At 39.1% G+C, this 27,706-nt stretch overlaps 1 protein-coding gene across 5 annotated transcripts in view; it reads right to left on the reverse strand.

Moving 5' to 3' along the window:
* The window catches only part of ZNRF3 (zinc and ring finger 3), a 113,391-nt gene that overhangs the window by 59,396 nt on the left and 26,289 nt on the right, over positions 1 to 27,706 (reverse strand). The window contains exon 1 of one of the 5 annotated variants that reach the window (XM_080558994.1): positions 344 to 18,285. The exons of the other annotated variants lie outside the window; for them this stretch is intronic. The gene's annotated coding sequence lies outside the window, so the exon portion shown is untranslated. Of the gene's footprint in view, positions 1 to 343; positions 18,286 to 27,706 lie in introns of those variants that run through there. 5 annotated transcript variants of the gene reach the window in all.

Consider the following 27,706-nt stretch of genomic DNA (forward strand, 5'->3'; position numbering starts at 1 on the left):
ATCTTTAAATTTTCTAGATGAATGAATAAGTACGTGACTTGAGGATAATTATCATATTCCTGTATTGTTTTATCCTAAATTAGAAAGTACTCTCCCTCTCTCTATATTTAACTTCAGCTTACATTGCAGCAACCAAAACACTCAAGAATATGTTTGTGATGTTTTTTCCAATCTGCAGATAGAGTTCAATCTTAAATAATTTTTCAAAGTTTACCTTTAAGTCAGATTTGTGTTTACGTTTCATGGGCTTTAAGCCATCCTGGAACAATACACAAACAGCAAGAGCATATAGGTCAGGTAAACTTTACTTAAGTTTTTCTTTCAAACTATAGCTGTTACATACCTTCTTATATCTCTGCTCTCCTATTTGGTTGTGCTCCAGCTTTTCCTTCTCTCTCCTCTCCTGTCTCCAAACAGGTATAGCCTCCTCTTTGTTTCTAGAATGTCTCTTCTTCGTTCAGCATCTAGTTGTCAAGAACTTATCTCTGCAGCATCCTTCATGCTCTGCCCCTGCTTTGCACTCAAATCCACTGGACAAAGTCCAAGCATTGCATCTAGTTTTAAACACAGTTATGTCAGATCCAATGTCACCAATACCAGCACAATTTCTCTGACCTATTTAAAATGGAAATAGAGATGAAGTAAAAGTCTCTGCTGCAGTTACCTGAGAGGAGGCTCTGGAATAGGCTGTATGCAAAGGAACAGAACCACCTTTACTGGAAGACAAGGTGACTTTCTCATCATACTTTGGCTTATCTAACAGCAGGAATTTGATGCATTTCCAGACTGCTCTGACATCCCTTCCAGCCCTACACTTCCAGGATTCTGTCAAGGCCTCTCCGCTTCTGAGCCTCTAAGTGTAAGCAATGTGGCTCTCAGGAACACACCGGCCAACCTCTGTTATGCATCCGTGTTATGTCCTCACTGCTCACTTGATGGCTCCTGAGATCTGGTGCCCCCAGGAACACACACACACACACACACACACACACACTTGTATTACATGGCTGCATTACTTCATGGTGGGAGGAACAGACAGTGAGAACTACTCACTGGATTTAATCCTAACAGAGGATGGAGGCAACTGGATTTCTGCTCTAGCTAAGTCATTTCCCTTTAAGACTGGATAGAAACCAATCCTCTCTCCCTTTGCTTAACTTCCTCATTCTCAGTATAGGGAAAGCATGCACACAACCAGAAAGGAGCGGAGTACTTAAAAAACCAACCAACCAAAACAAAACAAAAATAAACATGAGTTGTGGCCAGTATTAAGGCATATAAATCTGGTGCAAAGAGTTGTTCCTGAAAACAGATTACAGATTAATGTATTTTTTTCCCATTAAAGAAAATACCTGGTATACTGGCTTCTTCATTTCAGATAAAGTAATGAGTAACAGCACTGTTTTCACAAGAATTTAGTGAACATTGAGACCTTCTACGCTATCAGATGGGAAGAAACACTCAAATCCACCAGAAAAAAAAATGCCCTTCTTAAAAACAGCCACCTGATGGCAGCCTATGGCTTTAGTCCTATTGTTCCAAGTGGCAACTGGCAACCATTTTGAATGAGATTAGCTCTACACTGAATCATCGCGGAAGAATGTTCTGTAGTAGGGTGCAAAAAGAAGGACTTTGAAATAAAAAGCTATTCTATATTCTAACATAGCATACTGTTGAAATAGTCACTGCAAATATCCCCATTTCGCATACTGTGAAATGCTTCTTCCTTCTTCCAACCTCAATTTGATCTATTTCTCACAGTAAATAACCAAGTCAGATGTAAACTGCAGGTCTCCACAACTCAGTCCAGTGCACTGTTCAAAACACTTCATCAGCATACAAGGCCGATGTATGGTTTCACAGTACAGCTCACAGTCTATGCTTTGACATCTTGAACAAGAATTCTATTCTGCACTCAAGAAACTAGCAAACCTTCTTTCTCTTCAATCTTTCAAAGGCACTTGTAGAAACTTAGCACTTCGTTTCTGAAGGATCCATTTTATATTACTTAAACCAACAGTAATGAAAGTCTCTGAAATTCTGGAGGCCTGATACATTTTGTTTTCATTACAAAGAGGTTAATTCCCTCATCTAAGAGCAAAATTCAACTGCACTTTAAATACAGAACTGCAACTTGTAAAATAGAACAGCTTTCCTCAGCTTCTTCTCTAACACAATATTAATGTACATGCTTATGATATTATGACACCCTTAAGTATGGGAGGAAAAACAAACATTCCAGAACTTTCTAAACTTCAAAATTTACCTAAGAATTTTTTTTGGTCCACATAATTTTCTCTGACATTGCTGTTCTAAATGTTCGCTTTTATCTAAATTGTATAGGAATGCTCAGGCTGGAGTATCCAGTGTCTCATACTTCAAGTGCTAAATTTAAGGTAACCCATTCAGCCTTAGTTTAGGTTCTTGCGCTGAACTTTGGGATATGAAGAAAGTTTTCCCTCCTTCCTTTCCCATCTCTTGCTGGATTCCCTCTCCAAACGGCCACGAATGTGGGACCTACTCTCTCTTTGAGACTACTCCATCACTTCCTCTCTTCCACACAGACTTTTTTTTTTTTAAAAAAAAAAAAAAAAAGCTCCCGTACCACTGGCATACAGCCCACTCTAGTAAGTCCAGCAGCAGAGCTTACTGGCTTGGTTTTAGTGCTATGTATCTACAGTTGGCACTTCCTCACCACTGAGGTATGCCTCGCTGATTGGCAAATCAGTAGTGTAAACTGTACTCCAAGAATGCAGTGGTGTGGGACGAATGACTGCTGTCTGTAGGATGTTTCACTCACATATTATAAAAATTGGACAGTGTGCAGCGAATGAGGTAAGATTCTATGAGAAAAGAAAATACAATGTTGTGGTTAAAGCAGCTGAATGCTTCCCAAGAGAGTGAATTGCTTCCTCTGCCACAGAGTTCCTACGCAGTGTTGGGCAAGTCATAAAAGCAGCCATAAAGGGTGTGACCAAAAATCCAACCGGCACAGTATCGTATCTCCAACAGCGGCCAACTGCCTAAGTATAGAGAACAGAAGCAGAACAGATGCAGAATGATTCTTCTTTTGATACAGACTCTTAACTGATGTTACCAATAACTAAAAAACTTCCAGACTTCACCAAGAATACTGTGTTTAATAGTAAGTAACACATCTATGTTCCATAACTTTGCCTAATCCCTTTTAGACGATGCTCATGCTTTTGGCTTTTACACCATTCTACAACAAGGTAACACAGTTTTCCATGTTAAAAATATACACCCTTTTTCTAATTCTAATGCTGCTTCAAGAATTTCATTCATTGGGCTCTCCAAGTCCTTAAATTGTAAGGAATAGCCAATAATTAATTGTTCCTTAGTCACCAGACTTTATTCAAAGTCTGTTACCAACAGTCTCTTTTCCAAGCTGTTCTAAGTCAGTCTTTTTTGGTGGATGCCACTCCGCTGAATCATGAGGTTGCCCCACACCGTGTGATCTTCCTGCTCCTTTGTCTAGTCTGCCTTTCCAATTTGAAGATGCACTGACTTGTACTGCATGCAATATTCAGGTGCTTGGAGGCCACTGGTATCCACGAGGACTGCTGTTTTCCTCTCTGCTCCTTTCCTAATAACTCCAATATTCTCATAAAATTTTCAGTGCTGCTTCTACTGAGGTCATATTTTCAAAATAAACTTTATCCTTAAGATGGAAAAGAAATTTTAGCCACAACTTTGAGAAGTCTTTTAGAATCCCTCCTTGCTCCTCTTGGTGAATGTCCCTGGGTATGTATTACAATTAACCAAGATCCTTCCCAGGATGAGCACTGATACTGAACCCACTGTATATACAGCTGTGACTTGCAAATGAGAATCCCTTTGACCAAGGTCCTTGCATGGCGCATTCAGCCAGAGATATACACAGAGCACGGTCTATAAAAGCAAGTTCAATGGGATCTGTGCCTGCTAACAACATAAACAGAAAAGGCTAGGCATTGTGAAAATAACAACCACACACACAAACAAATCTCTGTACTCCTCAGCTAGGGAACTGCTAACTTTGTCTATAATATTAAAAACACAAATAAAAGTCCCTTCATTTAATCAGGGATTTTAAATATAGGTTGGTTATATGTCTACAGAAAGCTAATATACATTGTGAGTACCAAAAAAAGGTCACAGGAAAAAAACACCTGTGTGAGACGAGCTGGGGTTAGGATGCTTTGGTGACTGTCATACCATGTATGGCCTCTGTCAGTTAGCTAAAAGCAGGCAAACCTACTTGTCATCAGTCTTCAGAGAGATTATTGGTTCTAACATACTATACCATATTTTGGCTTCTTGCTAGTACCTAACGCCATGAGATAGCGTTACCCCCCCCCCCTTTTTTTTTTTCAGAACACCTCAAACCATCATAGCTACTACAGTAATAAACTAACTTATTACTGACTTCAAATCTTTCTCTTACTGCCACAACAGGAAGCAATTTCAGGCCCAGGAGCCTGAAATAAGTTAGTAAAGATTTTTCAATGTTAAGGAGTCAGCCCCTTACCCCCACTATTCTTCATTGCTGTCAGCCCGGTATTAGCATTCAACTCGCCCTTTAACACGTTCACCCAGACTAATAAAGGTTTTCTGTGCAAGAACACATCATCTTTCAGTAAATAACTTTTTAAACTAGCTTGCTATGCTGGAACTTGATACTGTGCACTGTAGATACATGCATGCTAGTACTTCAGCTGATAAACTCCTCTTTCTATCCTCTGTCAATCCAAAAGACAAAGGCCAAGACCTCCACAACATTTAATGCTGTTCATGTCAGGCTTTAAGGATGTGTTTCGTTATCAGCCTAAAGCAATATGCTTTAAAACACGTGGGTGGAGGAAGAGCTGTGGGGAAGATCTCCCTCTTCCCTCATACTGACCACTGCTACCTGGGCTGCTGTAAGTAATCTTCCCTAGTTTTTCTTGGATGTGCATGGTCCTGTTTTGTCATCAGCTCTGATCATACATAACTGAACTCATTATTCTGAAGATAAAAACAGGTGATTGACAACATTCATGGATTTGTATCTGCAATGTCATTGCTCAATTAAAAAAATATAGCACACTCTTTCCTAGATTACTAATCTTTTCCAGTTTCTTTAAACAAAGAAAATTTAAATGAACAAATCTGACTGCAGTTAACAGTGGTACAGCTCAGTTCCTATAAAACTCTCTAAAGCTGAAGTCTGAGTAAAACCTGTTCAAGATCAAACTCATCTGCTCACTATCATCATCAACTTCCTGTTCATTCACAAGTATAGGAATGGTTACAATAGGGCCATCCAGACAAAAGATGGCTTCACAGGGAATGTATTGCAGAGCAAGACATTACATCAGACTAACACTCCTTTGTACAAAGAGCTCTAAACATTAAAAGCAGCTAAAGACCATGCAGCTGCTGCACAGAATTTGAAAGACAGAAAGAACAATTACTTCCTGGCAACACTTTTTCCCCTGCAGCTCAAAAAAGATCTATGGAACTTATGCTGAACAGTAGAGAATGAGACAAAATTCTGGAGATTTACTCTTCTTCCTCCCATTCACGTTAGCAAGCAATTTAACTAGGTGCCAACTAAACTGTTTTTCTAGACCTCCTGCACTGTGACACAACAACTCTGACACTTTTGCTCTCCAAAAATAAGTACAGTGTCATAGTATGCCCTCACAAGGCCAAAGCAGATCTTCCCCTTGCTCTCTCAAATTCAGACAAGCAATCTACAAAGTAACAGGATGGAAAAAATTGTGGAAGAAAAAGACATCAAGAGCTCTTACGTATTAGTTAATGCTAATAGGAAATTCTAAGGCACAAGCTGGCGGAGCCTGGAAGCATGTACTGCAGAATCCTCACCATGTGCTTGCTCTAATCTTATATTCCTTCATAAGTATCTGCCACTAGATTCTGCCAGAGAAAGTCATTGGAGCAGATAAATTTTTAGGTTAACTTGGTGTGGCAGTTGTGCTAATTCACTTGGTTGGATGAATCAAAAGATACTGCTGACAGAATTGGCAGCCCAAACTCAGTAAAGCACTCAGGAAATAAGCTAAAAACTCTTTTTTCATTCTATTGCTCACTAGCAGCAGAGGCATGGGGATGCCATATTGATGGTAGAACTTTCCAATGCATCTTCTTCTTTGGATAGAGAAACCTCTGCTTTACCAACTGTTGTCTATTAAAATAGACCGGAATCATGTGTCCCCCACAAATCTGGTTAGGATTCCCAGAAAGGAATTATTTTAAACCCATTGCATACGTTCCCAGAAAGCCATGGTAACTGCTAGGATTCCCATCCCAGAATTTCTCTCTAGCCTCTCCATTTCGTGAGGGTAAAGTGCCTGCAGCATTAACAAAAGTGCATGTCAGAGCCCATCTCAGAGCACTGTAAGATGTGCAAATTTACTGGTGCCTGAAGGTTTGGTAACTAGAAACCAAAATTGGTGTATTTCAATTGCACTGACGCTCTTTTACTAGTGTCAAGTATCAAATCAGACACATCTGTGGAAGAGCACTGCAGAAGAGAGGTCCAAGGAGATGGGGGATAGACATTTTGATACTAACCAGAAAAACTGAGAGACTTCCACATGAGACAACACAGGAATGCCACTATCATCTCAGATACTCCACAATAAAGAGGATGCATCCTTTCTTGAGCCAGGAGCTCTTATTAAGGTAATGAACTGAGTTAGCAGACTATAAATGTAGCTTCAACCCTGGAAAGAAGCATGAAAGTCAACAGTCCTCCTTTCCACCATGATAGATTTTCAGACTTCACAGTGCCACAATTTTGGGTACTAATCTGAACTGCACTGTAAATAGTTTCATGGCCATGGGAGAAGGAAAGCTGGAGATTTTATCCACTAGAAATAACCACTGTGGTTTTTGTCATCCTACAATACATTTTGGGACTGAGTTAAACCCATTAGATCTGTCTTTTAAACAATAAGTAAATGAAATAATGAAGAATAGTGAAGTTAGTTTTCAGTTTCAGAATTTTAACAGCTCTCCAGAAACTAACCGGAGAAGCTCTCCCTCCAGTGAGGACTGGTTCAGGCTGTCACACATACATATCCTACGTCTATACCAAGAGCAGACATATGTATGGAGACTTTACTCACGATCCAAGCAGATGATCTCGTTCTGCCTGAGTTTCAAATATGTGGAATCAGTGCAACTACATCAACTAATATACGTTGCCTCTCTGGCAATACTTACTCATTCAGACTTTGTATCATGCCCATATGGTCATATAGGTTTTGCATACCGGCCTGTACTAGCTCTCATCATCTACAAATACACCTTTGGGTGGAAAAGCTGTACTACCATGCTGTAGCTCACAATTTCACAAAGTTCCCTTTGAAAAGCTGTTCTCTATCACTCACCTTTATAATCAGAATAGAGGTTCAGAAACAGCTCTGTGGCACTTCTGCAGCTGCAGCATACAAAGAGAACTGAAGTTTGTAAAGGAAAAGATTGGAAACTCCTTCCATCCCTACACATCTGTTACAGTAAAGTCACACCTCTATTTTACTTCCTTCTTTCCACACACACGAGAGGGGAAAAACTGTGTCTTATTCATAGTTTGTGCCTGGACAACCCATGCTTCTTGTCAATGAACAAGGTTTATCACTTTCCCTATGACTCCAGCTTGCCTGTACTCCTTTACAAGCAAAACCAAGAAATTTTTAACTGGAGTTCTCAAGAGAAAACAAAGCAGTTTCAATTTTAATAAGGAAGGCAGTCTGAAAACAAGCATTCCTTCCATTGCCATTTTCCTACTTGATCCCACATGGACACCGCAAGTGAGAGAATACCACATGCGGAAGCTGTACACAGTGAAGTAAGTAAAACTGCAACTTTGCAGATATTTCAAAATGCCTGGGCTCCATGCACGGAAATCTTCTAAACATTCAGGTACCCCTGCCCTACCTCCATGGCACACGCTTCACCTCTCTAAACAAACAAGGACCGTCTTTGTGTCTTTGTTTAAATTAAAAAAAAAAAAAAAACTTGTCTCACAGGCTGTGATTACATCAGCAAGAGCTTTCTCGTTCTATCAATCCTGCCTTACTCAGGCTTTGAAGAGCCTCTGTGTGCTGCTGCCATATGCTTTGATCTTTCTATTTTATGCCCCAGGGCCAGCACTGATAATATCTGCTTTGCCTGCACAGTTTTGGGCAAAGCAGTAGCACCCATTCCTGCCCAAGAGCGGCTTTGTTAACACACTGAGACAGCATGCATGCCCCTGTGACCCCTGAGAGTCAGACACATAAAAACATATGGTAAACATACATATGCCACTGTGACAACATTTGAACAGACTGTATTTTCCTCCTGTTAGGAACTTGTTGAGTGTGACAATTTAGTGTTAGTCTTTCAGCTATGCACAGCAAAGTCACTGTATACCAGTTACACATTCTTGCTTCTCTAGACTCCATTTGGTTAAAGATATTCAGTAATAACACGAAGGCCCATCAACTTACCTCTCTCTTAGCACAGAAGTGGGAAACATCCCTGGCATCAAACTGAAATATGATAATTATTACAAATTGACAACATGGCAAATGGATTGAAGGTTTTCTTTAATTCTTGCACTTGCGAAGCCATATAAAAAGAGCCATGCAGTCAACACATAAGAAGCCAGGCAACTAACTCCTATTTCAAACCAAGGTTCTAACAAAAGGAGCAGCTACAAAATAAAAATCAAATAAAACAAAATAAAACAAAATAAAATAATGAGCTTACAAACTTACTTATATGAGGACAGGGACAAGTTACATAGATTCAGGTAGGAATTAAATGTAAAGCAACTTTCCACATTCCCCCACCCAAAGACAGCAGTATATGAATTCCCTTCAGTTCCTGAAGAAAGAATTTGACAGACTGATGGTTGAGAACCAAGGAAAATAAAGTTCTTTCCTGAAGTCATAAACAGACAGAAGGCTTCCGAGCACAGACCAGTCAAATAAAGCCAGACATTTAATGTCAGCTCCTCATTAGTTGGTTGATAAACTGCTTTTGATCGTCCTTTCTTTGGCAGTGATTGCTAAAGGGAATTTTCTTCTCCACAGTTTCATATAACGGTTAAAAAAAAAGTATCTCTCAGATTCAAACCTTCCCCCCCAAAAAGCATACAAGTGTTTTCAAGAACTAATTACCAGAATGCCAAGCACTACCCTAGAAAAGCAGAGAGCAACTACATTTTGTCTAGTTTCACTGCTGGCAGTGGCAGGAAACAGCAAGTGTTCTGGAGCTGAGCTTGCATCAAGTTTCATCTATGAAAAGATTTGCTTTTAAGCAGTATCAGGCAATTTCATTCATAGTTAGCATATAACTATGAAACTAAACATTTCATTCCTAGTAGCATGCTGTATTCAACAGAGAAGAAGGCTTCCTATTGTACAGCACTATAAACCTAGTGGCTTTCCTCAGAAACATGATGTCCCCCAACTTGATTTCAGCCATCCAGGGCAGGTGCCAGAACTCCCATCACCATGTCAATGGTTTCACTGCTAAACTGAGAGTCTATCACGTTACAGATATGGCACCAGGTCTAAGATTTTGCAGGTTCAGGCAAACCAGGGAGAAAAAAAAAAAAAAGAAAAAAAAAAAAAAAGACCTCTGAAAGGTCTTCCTAGCACGCACATTATTCAAAGGAGTTTGACCTCTTTCTCACCATTCAGCAGAGGTGAATCTGTGTCACTACAAACAGCAGCAGTGTGTACTTGTGCGTATTTCACTACCAGATCAAATCTGAAGCAGCCAAGGAACTTTCAGTAGGAACCCTATATTTGTCCTGTCTTTATGGGAAAGGATATTTTTAATCTACAATTCTTGCAACCTGTCCCAATCCAACAATTTTCCAAGAATAGCATTTGAAGAATTTCATAAAGAAAGCCTTCACACTGAGACTTTAAAGGCAAGAGAGAAAGAAACCCTGACCTTCTCTGCCATCTCATACTACATTTGCAAGCACAGCTGCCTGTTGCACAGTTAAGCCCACTACAAGCTGCTAGCTGCAACCCCATTCCAGGTTTTACCCTTAGCCGCTCCGCCCGGGACTTCAAAGGAAAAGTATTTTTGTACAGCCCAGCAAGGAGTGTAAACTGCCCAGCTGCTTCCAAAGCAAGATGATTTAACCCTTAAGTAACCAATATGCTATACCTTCCATGGGGGATGTGTGCGTAAAGAAAAAAAATTCACTAGAAACGTAAAAATTAATTTTTTGTGTTAATGTCTTAACTAAAAAGTAACATACCAATAGTTATCTTCCCCCAGCACCACCACATTTTTGGTGGGGAAGACAAATGTAGAGAAACTTTGAAAATAAATTTACAATAGTTACACAGATAGTTTTCATAACATATCAGAATTTAGCTTACATAGCTGCAAGACCCCATCTCTCAATAATGCAAACAGCCAGCTACAAACACCTAAATATCTTCTCAAGTTGAACCCTCCAAGAATCCCAGACATTCAGCACTGTGGTGCAAACCCCAGTTAATTAAATGCCTCCCCTTGGCCTCCCACTCATTCTCACAGCAGTGAGAAGCAGGAGGGCTGGCTTCATCACAAAAGAAATCTCAAATAACACTTTGCAGAAAATATTAAAGCAGCCTGGGTGACTTTATGCTGGGAAGCAATTGGAAAGGTACAGGAAGAGACTAAATGCTGTTCTTCTTATTGGAAAACGGGATTGATAAAATGTCCTTCACTGTGTTTGGGGTTGCTCTTGAAGTTTGAATTTCTATGCTTTGCAATTATTTTCCTGCCATGTGGCACATGTAACGGGTGGACCACACCCCACTACTTCTTGTGTTCCCTTAGTTCTCAATTTTGTTTCGGGCCAAGGTGGTTCACAGTCATTTGTATACAAACACTTATAACTAGCCTTCCATCCACACAGACTCATAGAAAGGCACTCATCTTTATGTTAACTGGTGATGGGTAAACTTTGATCTCAAACAAGCCACTTCATTTTGTCTCACATCAGCATATTCACTCAGGCATTTCAATTCTAGAATATGCAAAAGCTATTAGGATTTAATGGATCCAAACCTCTCTTGGTTATTAAAGAACAGAGGTTTCTACTACATGCAAAACTCTTGCTTATGATGAGGCTGTCCATGCTACTTTTCCTGTTATGCTTTCATTCTACACTTTGCTTTTTGTACTGGAGCTTGTTTGACTTTTGGTTTTGTACAATGTTATGGGCAAATTAAAGCAGTGCCTTCTTTACCAAGGCACATCTGTACTCAAAACACTCAAAACCAGAGTAGATGTCAAAACCTGGTTTGTTGTCAAAGCCTAGTGTCTAACAGAGGGTAGGATATATTTGTGTTCTGAGTTTGGCCATTTCACTTACGAAATTTTCTCTCATACATCTAGCTGATACATCAAATAACTGCATTGTTACAACATTGAGAATTAAATGCATCCAAGTCAACCCCTAGCTATAACTCCTTGCTATGTCAGTTGTTCTCCTGTATCTGCAGCATAGCAAAGGAGTTCATTGGGATTACGCTGCAGATACATAAAGGATGCAAACCCTTCCTCCAAAGGATGAAATGAACACCATGTGCTGCAGCACGAGCCCTAGTGGGGCACAGTGGGGGCTGCACTACCTCCAGGAAAGAGATGGCAAAATGGTTAGAGCACACCATTTGTTTCTTATCATTGTCCAGCCAGAATACTATTTACTCAAAATGTATTTGGAATAGCTTTAATAATAAGGGTTCAGGACTTGTGAAAGTAAATAATTGCATGCCAGTTAGCTTCCCACATTGCCTTCTGTCTGTTGGTACAAAAATTTCTCCTTTCCTCCTATTTCTTTACAGTAGCCTCTTCTACTTGGATTATAAATCCCCAGGCTCTAAGAGCAGGACAGAATGATCACTAGAGAAGTCAGGGATGTATATCCCTGCATAAGCAGGGATAAGCAATAAGCATTATTGCTTAAGCAATAAAACACCAAGGGGTCTGTGCATGTTAACTGCACACACCTTGGGTGTACTAAGGAATGAAGTATAGCTGAGTGCCTTTACCCCAGACCTGTGTTTTCTGAATGGCAGCACAGTCTGGAGATATGTTCCTAAAACTATCAGAATCTTAAACATTCAGCCCCATGAGCTGTCTCTCCCAGTTCCTAGGGGTACTGAATTGGTCTCCAGTACCACAGCATCATAGAACAGCTTGGGTTGGAAGACACGTTAAAAATCATCTAGTTTCAACTCCCTGCCATCGGCAGGGATGCCACCCAATAGATCAGGTTGCCCAGGAGTATCACTTCAGTATTTATTTCAGGGAATTGCTGTAGGGAGACTGGTATCCCAGCACTGTTCTCTGCAGGGGTCCTCACGTTTCATGAGTTCAGAGGATGTCTTCCCCTCCCTGTGGGTTATCAATCTCCTTTCCACACTCTAGAGGTACAAGCAGCAATATTTGCTGGGGAACACTTAACTCTGAGCAATATCCCTATCTCTCCTGCTTCCCAAGCAGAATGTTGAACACAGACACCTCTCTAACTCACTGGTTCACAACCAAACAGATGAACCATGTGGTGTAAAAAGGAGCAAGCAAGAACAAGAAAGAAAAGCCAGAAAACAGACAACTTATCCTGATATTCAGACCTAAGGACTTGCTCTCAGTTTTTCAGAGCATCTTCGACTCCTTTTTGTGTCCGAAGTAACAGCACAGAGGTAAATATACAGCCATTTTCCATCTGTCTGCTTTTCACCATGGAGTATGCCTGCAAGTGAGACACTGCTGCTCTTGTTCCTTACAAAGGTATAGAATTACAAAGTTTCTGCCAGCAACATCCCTTTCTGCATAGATACGGCTTTGTAGTCCAGGTGTGCATTCACTGGCTGTCAACTGAACAGTTTATTCTTCTACTGCATGGCACCTTTCTTCCCTATTTCATTAACCAGTTAGGCATATTTCAGTTTAAATCAATTGAAATGCTAAGCACAGGTCTGGCTATAGATTTGACATTAGAATCCACTTAACCTATTTGTGTGTCTACATTTTTTTTCTCTCTTCTCCTGAGATGAACTCCAAAATTCTTGGCTGATTCAGAATTTGCCCTTTATGTCTCTGTTTGCACTAGAAAAAAATATGAGTCAGATATGTAAGTTTTCCAAAAAGAAAAAAGCTATCACAGGTATGTTTCTATAATAGTTTCTATAATATGATATGACCATTGTCTTAAGCACTTTTGAGAAGTAGGCTGTTGGGATTAACATACTTGGTTACAAACCGAGTAAGATGTGGCTAAGCTCAGGTGAAATTACATCAATTCAGTGAGACCAACTATAACACATTTTCTAATAACACATCACAGTCTAGGGATTTTGATTGTGTTATCTGCTTTAAAGCGAAAACTGCTTGTATTTGCAATAAACATGTTGAAGTTGACCCAAATACTTCTTCGGGACTTAGTTGGGTGGAACTCTTTCAGCTGTTGGAGAGAAGTCAGCTTCACTGCTTCTTAGGAAAACATTTGTATGCAAAGGCCTTCAGAAGAAGGATTCATGCTGTGCTATATGCATTTTTCACTCTGCACAGGTTCTGCCCTCCCATTTCTCTTTCCTTTTGGCCCTTTTATCTTTCCACCAACAGGTGCTGTGCAGCAAAATGTCAAGTAAGTCCTCAATAATAACATTCTCCTCCAGGAGGCATAAGTGACATTAAAAAGCAGCAATTGCTCTTTTTTTTTTTTTAAAGTGCACATTTGAAAAATTACCAAGGCAATACTTTTTTTACATAATGCAACATAGCATTCATTGCTATACATATTGCAGCAGAAGTACAAGTTGTTTCAAAAAGTATTAGACAAATTCAAGGAGAAGAGGACAATGAAAAGTTAATAAACACAGAACTGTTTCAGGACATTGCTAGGTGCAGCAACTGTTTCAAAAGTTTTCCAAGCCACTGACTGTTAAAAATACCTTCCCTGAACAACCACACTGTTAGCTAAGTGTTATGAAGTGCACTGGAATAGACAAATCTTCATTTTTATTCATCATATGACATAATATTTCGGGAAAGACATCATCCTTTCACCCCCAAAATATGACATCAACTACTTAAGTCTAGCAAACAGTTTTATGGATTTGCCTTTAAACTTCAAATCAGGAAAACAAGAAAACCAGTCATGATCACTGTACTACAAAAGCTCCTAACTGTAATCCTGGTGCAGAAGACTTGTCACACAGCCCTACTAGCAGAGACAGGCCCCAGATGCAGAAAGAGGTCAGACCCAGCATGCTTCTATCAGCGCTGAAAACACCCCTTCTCTGCAAATACACTTGCACCAAAGACTTGTATTTGATAAAGAGCAGAAGTCACAGACCCATCATTCTGGTGCTCAGAGAATTACTTTTAAGTGGGGGAGCAGGAAAGGAAGTGGGAAGACTGGTCTCCGAATGTATCCACTGGTCCAAAAAGAAACGAGTGTCATGCTGAATTCTTGAGTATTGACAAATGCAGGGACAAAGACTATTATAAACACATTAGCCTTCAAACTTCAGCTGTGAATACATCAATTTAAATTCCTGAATTCAAAGCAGCACAAGTCTGAATTATTCCTAAATTGGCAGTTTTATATTTCTCTTCATATTTGTCACTCTAAGGTATATACAGCAAGAGACAGATCTTTGCATTAAAATTGCGAATTTATTTATAACAATGGTACCTCTAATCTCCAATATCCAATCTAACTCCCGCACACAAAGGGGGTTGGGGGTTAAGATTTGTCAGAAAACCTACACAAATTTTTTCTTCATAAATGAATCAGAGAAGCATAACTTCAGAAAAATGAGAAATTCTGTTGCAAGAACAGAACAACACCTTTCATACAGTTCAGTTACAAGAAGAAACACAAAGAAAAACTTACATTTTTCTTCAGAAACTTTTCAAAAATAAAATTCATGAACTTTCGACCAGTTCATGAATAATCATCAGTATTCAAAGCTGATTAGTTTTCTGCTTTTTTTTTTTTCCTTTTTCTTTTAGTTGCCAACAGATTTAGCATACAGACTACTGAGATGCAAGAGACTGCATGACAGGATAGTTTCTAGATCTATATCAAAATGGATTTTAATGCAAAGAAAAGATCATGGTTTCAAAGTTGAGAACGGTCAGAACTGAAGATAACCCATAGAAATCTGACCCTCTGTGAACATTCACTATGATAAAGACACTAATTTCTCTTTAATATTTTTCTACAACACCTATCTGTGTATGCAAAATGGACAGACAAAGGAAATAAGGGTTACAAATTTACAGAAGTTTCTTCCTGTAAGAACTTCTTATTTGACTACAGGTTAAAAAGCTACATGTCAAACAATTGTACGCAAACATGAAACTGGCTAAAGTGTATTCCTAGTGTAACTGAATCACACGGCTAAGTAACTTCTTCACAGACCTTCTCTACAAAAGGTGGGTAAGTAACTCACACCAGATCGTAAGGAGGTATCAGCCAGTTCCATGTTATTCAGGATTTTGAATTCCAACTGAAAATATTTAATGTTCCAGTTTCTAGACTACTTCAAAAGTACTGGTAAACGTTTACAAAAGCTGTGCCATTCACTCACCGGCAGCCTGAAGATGCAACACAACTCAACAGATAGAAGACCCTAAAATTCTAATTCTTTCTTCCACAGGCTACTGGAACAGCTTTGGGTAAATCACTACAGCATTTCTTGTACAGAAAAAACAGAGACAACTCAGTCAAGCTGTAACATGAAAACATAGTTGTCACTGTTTCAGACACTTTGGTGCTAGGACTGAGAGCTACAAAAGAAAGTAAGTCACGGGGAATTTGAATGTCATGCAGTAATGTCTGAGCCTGAATGTCAAACATGGTACTGAAGATAGATCCTCATGCTCCAAGCATTACCAGTGCTCAAGTGCAGGCAGGACAGACTCCAAAATATTTGACAACGTCACAAGAAACCACCCATTACCTGGAAGCAGTATTAAGTTTACACAGGCAGTCTTTATGAATGGATTAATTATTATGGGTGCAAAAAAAAAGCAATACAGATTAACTGTTTTGCACAGGTTACTTAGGCAAGGGGATGAGTTGGGCCCAAAAATGCCATTAGGTCATATTTTGAAAATTAAAAGATTGTTTCAATATTTAATTGTGAGAAAATGAAGCTATGACTTTGCCAACAACTTCATTCTCTAATCGTCTTCAATCCAAGCAGCAGCTGGAAATTTTGTATTACAATTTCAGAAACTTGGTTTGGGCAAATTGGTTGGGGAAGGGGGCAGCTGAACACTTCATATTACAAGAATTGCAATACAATGAAAGTTAATGACAAACTTTTAGCACGTGATATGTGCTACAAGACTACTCGGAGGGAAGAAGCCTATTATGCTAACATACTACTGTACTGATGCAACTGTTTATGCAGGAGATACCTTCTTTATGCAACACTAGAGCTAAAAGATGTAAATCTTGTTGTAACTTTGCGATGTGCATGCCCAAGTAGCTAACTTTTGGATCTGCTTTATTTGAACTTTAATTCTATCTGTCAAATCCATCACTTTGACTTTAAACCTTTATGAAGGGCACTGTACTAATTTGCCTTAATCAAGAAAGGTAACGTCTCTTGATATGAGAAATACCAACCCCAGTTTCTCTGCCTGCAACCCATCTGGAATGTAACTTATTTGTGAAATATTGGAACATGCCAGAAATAGTCCCATCTGTAAAATCATCATGAAGGATAACCATGATTCAGCCACCAGTGATCACACTGCACATGACATGCACAACAGGGCTGGGCTAAGAATGCCAAGGTTCTAGAACACCTTGCCATTTCCCTTCAACGCCCTTTTACACCTGCTCCATCACAAAACACTATAGAGAAGGCGTTATACTAAACATGGCACTTAAGGAGCAACACATGTAAGAAATTCTCCCTCTCTTCGATTCCCTCTCACTACACCCCGTATCAAACAATAATGAGGGCAACCAGCTTGTATCATGTACATCCTCTGCAAGACTAAAAGCATCACATTTCAAAACAAACCAAAGCTTCATTCTTTCCCCTTGCAAACAAAGATCAATTATGAGGAGATAAATTCTGAATTAGAGGTTTACTGTCATTTTTTCCTGTTTTCTACTTCAGTGTTCACAGGAAATACTTGCAAATATCTTTCTACAGAACCATGAATTTAAATGTCATGTAACACATCTGACATCAAGGATGTAACACATCCTTGAAACTGTTCTCCAAACATAATACTGCAAACTCTAATACACCTTTGTATCACGAGTTACAGCTTAGATTCTCGCAAGTAAACAGAATGTTCTCTCAAAAATATCCACATGTATATTGAAGATTGTCAACAGAAGGAGAAAGAAATAAGAAATAAGGCATTTATGCTGCCTGCTTACTCAGAGGGGGGAAGCATATATAAACTGTCATCTTACACCAGAAACAAGTCTTATTTCAGATGCACCATACAAATTCAATGCACTATTCAGTGCTGTGACTCCAAAGGAAGAAAAAAGGCAGACACCCACTATTTATTCACTCCCTTCAAGACTGGGCACTGGACCATTCCATCAGAACATCCTCCCCACCCCCAGCATCTACTCAGCTGAAAACATTAGGGGTCCTATTTAAATTAGGTCAGAGACCTCCACCATGGACCTGTTCAAGAAAGACCTCTGATGCGGGATTTTCCTTTGTACAGTCCATTTTAAACTGTATTTTTAGAAGTATATTGCTTGAATACTCCAAGTTTCCATCTTCTCCAGTCTTGCACCAGTTTCATTTTGGGGGTTGGTTTTGATTTATTAATATAAGCTTTATTTTCACATCATGTCACATTCAAAAGAAAGCTAAGGTTGCAATACTCCCACAACTTAAACAAACAGTGCACCACTTACAAATGGGCAGAAACATTCTTTAGGTCACTTAGACACATTCTAATAATCCCCTGAGAAGGGGAAAAAATTAAGATAGACTTGAGGATATACCAAGTGTTTGCTGCCTTGTGTAGAAGTTGTTTCAGAAACAGTGAATGCAAATTCAGATAGCTTTTCAAGAGCAGCAACAGCCCCACCTCTCTTCTGAGAATGACTCACAGAGGACCAAACATGGCTCAGAAGAATAAACCATAGCACACTTGTAATGCAGAAGGCTACATCTCATTTCTTCTCCACAGTACACTAATCACTATTATAAGCTTCCCATCTCCCTTTTCTTAGCATCCTATACAATTAGCAGTTTTATCATTTTCCCTTTCTTTTCAAACCTTATCCTTCAGGGCTCTTGTTATGATGCTTGCAGCTGCGGAAATGATACATCCCAGCCTACAATCATTGAAGGAGCCCCTCTTCAGAAAGCTATTTCTCCCCATCCCCCAGGAAGTGCCAGTTACTCCCACCTGGAGAACAATAAAGTAGGCTTGCAAAAGCTATCTCGATCTCTGGAGGACAGCAGGGGAGCACTGCTTTTTTTGCCAGAATTAGCTGCCAAGTTTTACACAGCTTGAATGAAGTTTATTCACCCACTACCTACCTCAGTAACAGAAATATGATCCTAGAGTCTTAACATCAGAGATACAATTCCCTACCAGCTAAGCACAGACAGCAACAAACCAACATCAGAAGACATTATTATGAATATTGTACTACCAAATGCGTAATTTAAAAGCTATACTTCCTAGCACTTCAGATAGGCAGCATACGCTCACCTTTAACAAAGGAGAACATATGTTTGTTTTGTTCTAACCCATTTCATTCATCTTGCAATAATTCACCTAGTTCACTGTTAAGAGTAATCCCTCATTCTGCAAGGACACTTCGCTGACAGTTTTCTAAATGGAGAGTAAAAAAAAAAAATTACAGGTACCCATAAAGTCCCAATCAAATGGTCCATTCTTAATTGCTTTCAAAATGATTATATGCTTTTTATATGATTAATATATATGATGTTAATATGATATAATATGATATATTATTTAATTATCTATTTATCTATATATAATCTGTATATATATTTTATATATATATCTATATCTATATATCATATACATATAGACAGATATACATATATATCATATATATTATTTAATAACAGATTAATATGATATAATATGATAAATCAAAATGATTATATGATGAGATAGATCTTCTTAAGAACTAAGATGCTGACCAGGAGAAAGAGTGAATACGCCTGCACTTTTTTCAAAAAAATAACTGCAAATATAAGAAAATATAAGTAATTTTATTTCTGAAGAGCCTTTTTTTTTTTTTTTTTAAACTTGCTATATTCTTCTAGCACTGACTTAATTTTGGATATGTAGAGAAAGCCATCCCCTCTGAATGTGGTGATTTGCACAAACTGCAAAAAAAAAGTGAATTCATTTTTAGATTCTCTTTCAAACCAAGAGATGCTATTCTGCGCTGAGAAGTAGAGAACTATATTTGGGCATGGATATGCCACATTACCATGCTGATACAAAGATTAAATTCTTCTATCATATAGTTCATGAGCCATTCCTTAGAGCAGAGTAGCCCTAACTACCACAGCCTCTGAAGGCAGAAAAAGTGCTACAGGGTATTCTCCAGCTGTTCAGTTTTTACAGCTTGTTATACACCCATTGACTGCTTTAGGACTTCTCTCTTCTAACGATTGTTCATCTTCTCTACATTATATGAGTGTCTTGTTATTTTCTTTCTGGCAAGAATGCTATTAAAAAGTGAAGTTCCCTTCCCCACAACCTTCCCTTGACGGCTATCGAGGACTTCTACTACTTCTCTCAACCCTTCCTAACTGACCAGCTAGTTCTAATCTACGTCTGAATTCTGTCTTCTTAAGAGTGTGATCAGCATTAATCTCCAGTACATACAGCATCAATTTATATATTTTGTTTTGAAGAATGCAGCATATTTATCAGGAATATGTTTATAGTAACTAGATTTCAAGACTCAGCAGCACTTGGATAGTACAGCTGCTAAAACATATTCTTCAGTTTCCCAGGCAGTGCAACTGTGTTCAGCTCTGGAGCCCCCAGCACAAGGACTTGGACCTATTAGAACGAGTCCAAAGGAGGCCACAAAGATGAGCAAGGGGCTGGAGCACCTCTCCTATGAGGACAGGCTGAGAGAGTTGGGGTTGTTCAGCCTGGAGAAGAAAAGGCTCTGGGGAGACCTTACAGCGGCCTGCCAGTACCTAAAGGGGGCCTACAGAAAAGCTGGGGAGGGACTTTGTGTCAGGGAGCAAAGTGATAGGACAAGGGGTAATGGCTTTAAACTAACAAAGGGTAGATTCAGATTACATACAAGGAAGAAATTATTTACTCAGAGGGTGGTGAGGCACTGGGACAGGTTGCGGATGCCCCATCCCTGGAAGTGTTCAAGGCCGGGTTGGATGGGGCTTTGGGCAACCTGATCCAGTGGGAGGTGTCCCTGCCCATGGCAGGGGGAATTAGGCGGAATTAGGTGATCTTTAAGGTTCCTTCCAACCCAAACCATTCTATGATTCTATGAACCTAACCCAGCAAAGATCTTTATATAGGAGGTTATTACCTAGCAATATCTTTATCAGCAACAGTATGTCATATTGCTTACATAGGGAGCAAATACTTCCCTAGCTTCACCAATTCCAATTCAAAGAGACCGACTATAACTTAGGACACTGGAATAGGCTGCCCAGAAAAGCTGTGGATCATAGGAGATCATCATAGGAGATGCTCAATAACCTTCATGAGACGGAGGTAACTCCTTCTAAAGTAGAAGAATTTTCCAAAGTCCATTCCTTCTCTAAACATAAGGTAGAGCAACATTCGTCAAGTGCAGCACTTACTATTTAGTTCCCTTACAGGTTACAACCATTTGAATAACCTGAGAAAAAAACTATTGTAAAGCTGTGGACTCATTGGCTCAGCCACAGGGGCTCCAGCTACTGCTTGCATGTGTGTTCATCAATGACTTCAGATCCTGAAACATCCCTAAAAAAATATAGTCACTAGAGAAGCAGATTTGGAAACTGGATGAACAATTAAACAATTAGAACACAAACTTCTCATTTGTGCCAATAGTTAAATATGGATGCTGATAGGACCAAGGTCTCTGCTATGAGCACAGTAACAATTCTTCCCCAGCATAACTTCTTTACCATGAAAGGTGCACCTTGAGACACTGTGCTCACAAGCACAGCACTCCTCTACAGAACACTGTGTTAGTGTAAGAATTTATTTAAGTCCATCCAGCCCCTGAACACTTGATACTATTCCAAATCACTTTTGAAAAGGGCAGGAAAAGAGTAAGGAAAAGCAGACTTTTTACACAGAGAAGCCCATTTCTTCCCCTCTCCTTTGTATCATGGGATATTCATGTGTCAGAAGCCCTAGGAGCATTTGGGCCCTTGTAGCAATTTTTCCTCTGGTCTTGATGATGTCAGGCAAGATAGCTCAGCAGAAAGGAGGGACCAGCAGACCCTGGAACAAGGACGAGGAGACATCTGTCTCAGTTACAGAACATTGACAATGATGCTGGTTGTGACACAGGACCACATGTAGAGGAAGCAAGCTCTATTAAGAGGAGTTCATTCATTTGAAAAAGAGGTATCAATGTAATCTGAGTTACTACCACAAAACCAGGTTTTACAGTGCCAAAGCTCTTTCCAGAGATGTAAGCTCAAGTAAGAAGATAATCACTAGAAAAGAAAATGTGGTGGCTTCAGGCTGACATTTTACTTTTCAAATGGGGAAAGGGAAGAGTGAGCATATAACGTGCTAACCTTTCAGTTCATGGATGGCAACTTACAGTATAGCAGCTCAACCTCTTTTGTTTAGGTAATCATTCTGCAACAGGTTGTACAAAAAAAAACCTTGTGAAAAAAAAGCAGGTAAGTGCACAGACATGTCAATGGCAGCCACCAGCCCTGAAAACTGATCTTAAACCAGCAGCAGTAAAGAAATCACAGAAATTAAAAATCTTGTTCTACAAAGCTAAAAATCAGAAAGATTTTTTTTTTTTTTAATTTGACCTGCAGTTTCATCCTAGTATTACATACAGATTGGTATTTCCATGTTGAGAAGTGACAAGGAAGAAAATATCCCTTTCTCCTTTCTACTGTTCTTTTAACTGAAATTTTGGTACTGGGTTATTTGGAATTGGAAGGGACATACTTCAAAAATCCCTGAGAAACTTATTTCAAAAGAAGCTCTACTCACAGCCTTGAAGAGCCATACTAGTTTTTTAATTACAATGCATCTTTTGTTGACAAAGATACTTGAAAGTTAAAACTTCAGGTGGCAATGCAGTTCCTGTTTGAGTCACAATCTTGGTATTACTGCTCATTCCTAAGTGACACAAGTTTAGAGCTGTTTCTTCAATCTTAGTAAGTGCTTTTGTTGGATAAAAGTATCCTTTCTAAGTTGTGTAAGCATCCAAAAATGTCTTTTAAGAAGTTACCGAATCTAGACTCAAGTAATATGTAAATTCTATATGAACTGTAAAGCCTCAAAAAAACTACCCAAATACTCAGGGTATTTTTCTATTTTCTGAGGAAAACGTTGCAGAGCTGGTTAAAAATCTCACACGTGCCATACACAGCTTGCATTTTGTTTCTTTTGTATTCTATAATTCTTTTTGACTACAATAGTACCATATGCCAGAGGTAGGAGGGAGGTCCAGCTTTTTTACAGCTTTACCAAAGCTCTACCAAAACCAAACTAAAACTAAACTGTGATCTCTGGATAAATCCTTCTCAGAGAGAAAAGCATTGAATATTTTAATACTTCAGAAATTTTCCTGTCTCACAAGACAGAAAAATGAAGTGACAACCACATCCATCCATCTCTAGATGCAAGCACTGAAAATTGTATTGCAGCAGCCATATAATTTAGACGAGGACTTCGTACCAGCATTAGTAGAATGCACACAAATGACGCTGACTTCCTGAAGACACTACACAGCTGCTTCACTTTCTAAATAGCTCTTCCCTTAAAATTAACCATGAAAAAGTAGTATTTAGATGCCATAGGCAATTTGTTTTGTTTTGTTTCTTCTAGAAGAAGCAATACCAAGATCTTTGCCCAGTTTTGTACGTTAGTAAAGTTCAGTTTATTAGTATATTTTAGAAACTCTACGTTAGTAAGTTACAGGTCTTTTTTCCTGCAGAATTTCCCTAACAAGACACATTACTCTCTGAGCAAACTATTTGCATCAAATAGACACGCAGGCAGTGTGGATAATCAAGCACTCTTCTCCTGTGCTTGATTCTTGTCACTATTTACCTATGTAGGCAGTGACATAATTGATTTCATTTGCTGAACTAGAATAGGCTGTACCAACAAAGAGCTTCTATAGCAGGAACGTCTAAATTTACAAACTTTTTTTTCACTGTAGGCAATGCTTTAGAACAAGTTACCATCAAAAAGGTGTAAAGACATAATATCTACATGAAAAATCTGCTGCTTAAATAACTGAGTTCCCAATTAAGCATATGAGAAGAAAATTCTAATTAGGAGATCATCATATGACACAAAACACAGTGAAGTTCACAACAAAACCAAGGCACAGCATAGCAAAATACAGAAATCTGCCTCAACATGGAAAAGTTCTAGGAACAACAAAACAAAACAAAGCTTTGCTTTCCCTTCTAACTCAGGATATTCTACGGTTCTGTGATTTTATTCTATGATTCCATGTCCCAGTTGACCATGACAAGGTTTTCTCTGGGATAAGGTAGTCTACGCGAGATCCACAACAGAAAGTTGGGAGGATAAAGTAGAACAGAAACATCGCAGAAAAAGGAAGAAAAAGTTTACTGCAAAAGCTAGTCTGGGGAAACACTTTCATATGACATATACACTTCCTCCTCTGCCATAAACAAGGCAAAGATTCAAACCACAATCAGGCCTTTCTATGACACCAAAACTACTAGAAGTGGCAAAACAAACCCACCATGTTTCCATTTTTGAGAGGACCCACAGTGCTAGCTCTGACAGAGACACCTCCTGGTCTGCATGGGTGCTGGAAGGCCTCAGAATTAGAGACAGTATGTTCAGGAAGCTACTGAGGCAAAAAAGAAAAAGCTGCAAAGTCAAAAAATTAGCTGATAGCTGATTCAATGGGTATCTTTTTTAAGATTCCTGCCTGAGTTTGATCAGAGTTTCATGTAAGTCAAATATGACTGGAATTGTTCATTTTTAGAAAACTGGCAAATTCCAATTAAAACTATTTTTCCATAATTTCTGATCAGTTCCCACTGAGAGCCTAACCCCAAAGTTTCAGTTCCTCTTTAAACCACAAACTAATCTGAAAGCTCCTTCCTTGGGGTATCTAAGAGACACCTCTGTGCATTCCTGAGAGGGCTCATGATGACCGACTCCAACAGATCTCAGGTCTGATCCCCTGTGGATACACGAATGTTCCCAGAGAAAGGGGAGAAGGCTGCATGATAACTGCATTTTGCTTAAGTTCTATTTTTCTAAATCTGTCTCTTCCACAATGCAAGTATCTGTACTTTGTTTCAAACAAGGAGCTAAAAGGCAGTAACTGGACTACCCCAAAACTGCAAAGAGTAGAAGGGAAATCGAATGTCTCCTCCCCCACATAAACAGTATTTTTGTAACATAAAACTACTCAGATGAGTGCAAATCCAAAAGAGACCTGAGAGTAAACGGAGGGAATGAAAGTTTGTTATGTGAGGAGGAACTTCTGCTCCAGTTAAAAAGAATACATACTGCAGTGATCTGAAGCTTCCTATAAATATTTGAGCACATCAAAGCCGGTCCTGTTAAATTAAAAATGCTGTCACACAGATAGGAACTAGCCTCTAGCACTGCCAGCTTCAACATGTGAGCCTCTGATCTGAGAAGCAGAGGCTCAGCTCAGCTCTTCAAGAAATTTTGTTCACCATAAGAAGAAAAAAAAAAGTGAACCAGCAGTTGAGTTTAATAAGGATATTAAATACCTTATGAGTGAGCTAATTAACTTAACTCTTTCAGAACACTTCAGACCTCTTGCTGACAAGGACGGTAGTTTCTTCCCATATTACCTGCACAGTTGGAGCGTGTCTCTAGGCTTCAGACACACTCCTATCCAAGCCCCGAAAACAAATACTTGCGCGGTCTTAATATATATATAAGATTTTCCTGGTTTCATCTTTGTGTAACTTTACTTTAATTGTACTGCATACATCACACATACACACACATGAGCAAACGTATCAGCTGACTCTTCCACATCAGCGTTCTACACTTAATACTAAAGCTGTCTGAAAGACTTCAGATCTCCTGGATCTTCCCACGGTTGTCTGAAGATGGCAAAAGGGGTAAACAAAAGGAGACCTGATCTCTTTCTTTGACTTCTGTTACTTGGAGAGACTCAGCTCCCAGAGTCAACTGAATATACACAAAATACACGTGGTTGAGAAATTTATCCCAATGAGCTGCTGCAACTCCCTATAGAAAAAGCTCTGTGAATTCCATGTATCAAAACCTACAAAGAGATCACTGAAAGTTATAAATGTGGTGGGGAAGGAGGAGCTCTGGCAATACAGTTGTCTCAAATAAGCAAAAGACTGAGAATTTTTTCACATCAACTACTCTACAATGTCTTTCCCTCAGACACAGTCTTGGGATGCAGAAGATACTATCATTTAAACAGACAAAACACAGCCAGCTACCACCCAGGGAATACCTTGCCTCTGAGTAAAAAGAGGTCTACAGTCCTTGGCTCCTATTAAGTACTAAACTCAACAGCATTCTCTGGCTCTGTTTCACAGGTTCATTTCTCAGCTCTCAGCTTTGCTACACACCATTCAGGATGTCTGCCAGCTTGGCATCCAGACCATAAGGTGTTCATTTACCCTTTACCATCAGAGCATGCTAGACAGTATGTGCTCTAAAGGTCTTCTAAATAAATACAAAACAGGTATGGGAAAGTATGCTGGACAACTGTAAAGTACAACACTGGAATGGGAACCAATATGCTTGCCGTTTACAGAGTACATACCATCAATGGGCTTTAGATGCTGCCTTAGGAGAAATGCCAGTTTGCTTGAAAAAAGGCAGCAACTGCTACATTGAGTATCCCAACCACTATCCTTATCTCCAAAATCAGCAAGAACAGATAAAACTTTGGTGGAGAAGGAACAGAGAGCATGAGTGTGCACAACTAGCACACTACATATAACTATATATATAATATTGACATTTCTTCTAGGAGCTACAGATTTCATCATCAACATTATATTGTTATTATTACCACTACTACTACTACTACTATTTAGGTAGAACCTGTCAGGGCTTAATTGCAACTGCCACCATATAGCCAGGCCCGAAGAAATAAATCTTCAAGGACAGTCTCTGCAGAAAATAAGTAAATAAATCACAGCCTTTAAAATAGATTCTTCTCCATGAACTACAGACTTTCAGGAGAATTGACCCATCGGTATATAAAAAGAAACAGAATAATATCTATAATTCCAAGTCAGTTTTCCAAATCCACACTTCTCTTAATCTGTCACCAAAGCGGACTGTTCAGTTCCAAAGGTGAATTCATTGAAAAGTTTGGCTGGAGTCTCTTCTGTGTTGGGGGGAGGGGAGGAGAGAGAAATAAAGGAGAAGGATTTTTCCCACCCAAAATTAATACACTTTTTGTTTTTTTAAAGCAGGCAAGCATCAGAAGACTTAAATTAGGAAAACAGATGTTGGCAGAAACTGCGCAAACTAGGGTCTTTCCTGAATCAAAAGCAACTTCTAAATGCTTCTGATTGTAGTGTTGCAAAAGTTGCTTACCAAGCACATGCAATAAATTCACAGCAGGAGGCACATACTTGCAACATGCATGCCTGTAAGATAATTAAACAGTTGTACTCAAATCATGACTGCAGACTCTAAAATATGCCCCTTACTTCCTTGGCAGGAGAGTCACCTCCTCACTGATTCTTCTGCTTGCTTGACTACTAAAGATGATACAAAATGATAAAACAGCTTAAGCTCAAGAAAACGAAAAAAAAAAGTTTAAGCTGGCCAGCAGCTTTAGAAAACAACAAAAATCCTTGCATCAATGTACAGAGTAACATACGTCTGGGAAGCTAGAGTGTCTGCATATATTAAGCTGCATATTTATGGGTGTACTTGTGTCTGGAACATAACAGGCACCTAATCAACCTTTGTAAACTGGCTTTTCATCTTAAAGCCAAATGCAACAACAAAAGTCTTTTAAAGCACCATGAAAACGAAATAAAAAAAATGAATGACTGCAGTTCAACACCGTGAGGAGGACACTCTAAGACACCAGAACCTTATTTTCTAAGCACTTCTACTCAAGCCTACCATAAAGATAACTTCACCGATGGTGTAAGTGCAGTAAAGAACAAATTTTGATAGTCTACGTGGTATCCAAAAGATCACACTTCCCTGGTCATTTCTGGTTCAAGTGTCAAACAGTCAACAAAAATGCAGAAAAATGATTTATTTTTTTAACGTAAATCTTGTGTCGCTGTTACAACAATTTCAAAACATGTCTTTGTTTAAAAATAATCTCTTTTCCTTTGCCTATCTTCTTTAATGTGAAGGGCTCTCCATTCAAGTCAGGAAACATGAGAAATCAGGCCAAGCATTCAACTTGTATTCATTCTGTTTTCATATGTAGGCACAACAACCTCTGATCTGACCACGTGTATACTGAAGATGCCCAAAA

The sequence above is a fragment of the Anser brachyrhynchus genome (assembly GCF_964034855.1).
Source record: "Anser brachyrhynchus genome assembly, chromosome: 17".
Taxonomy (NCBI): domain Eukaryota; kingdom Metazoa; phylum Chordata; class Aves; order Anseriformes; family Anatidae; genus Anser; species Anser brachyrhynchus.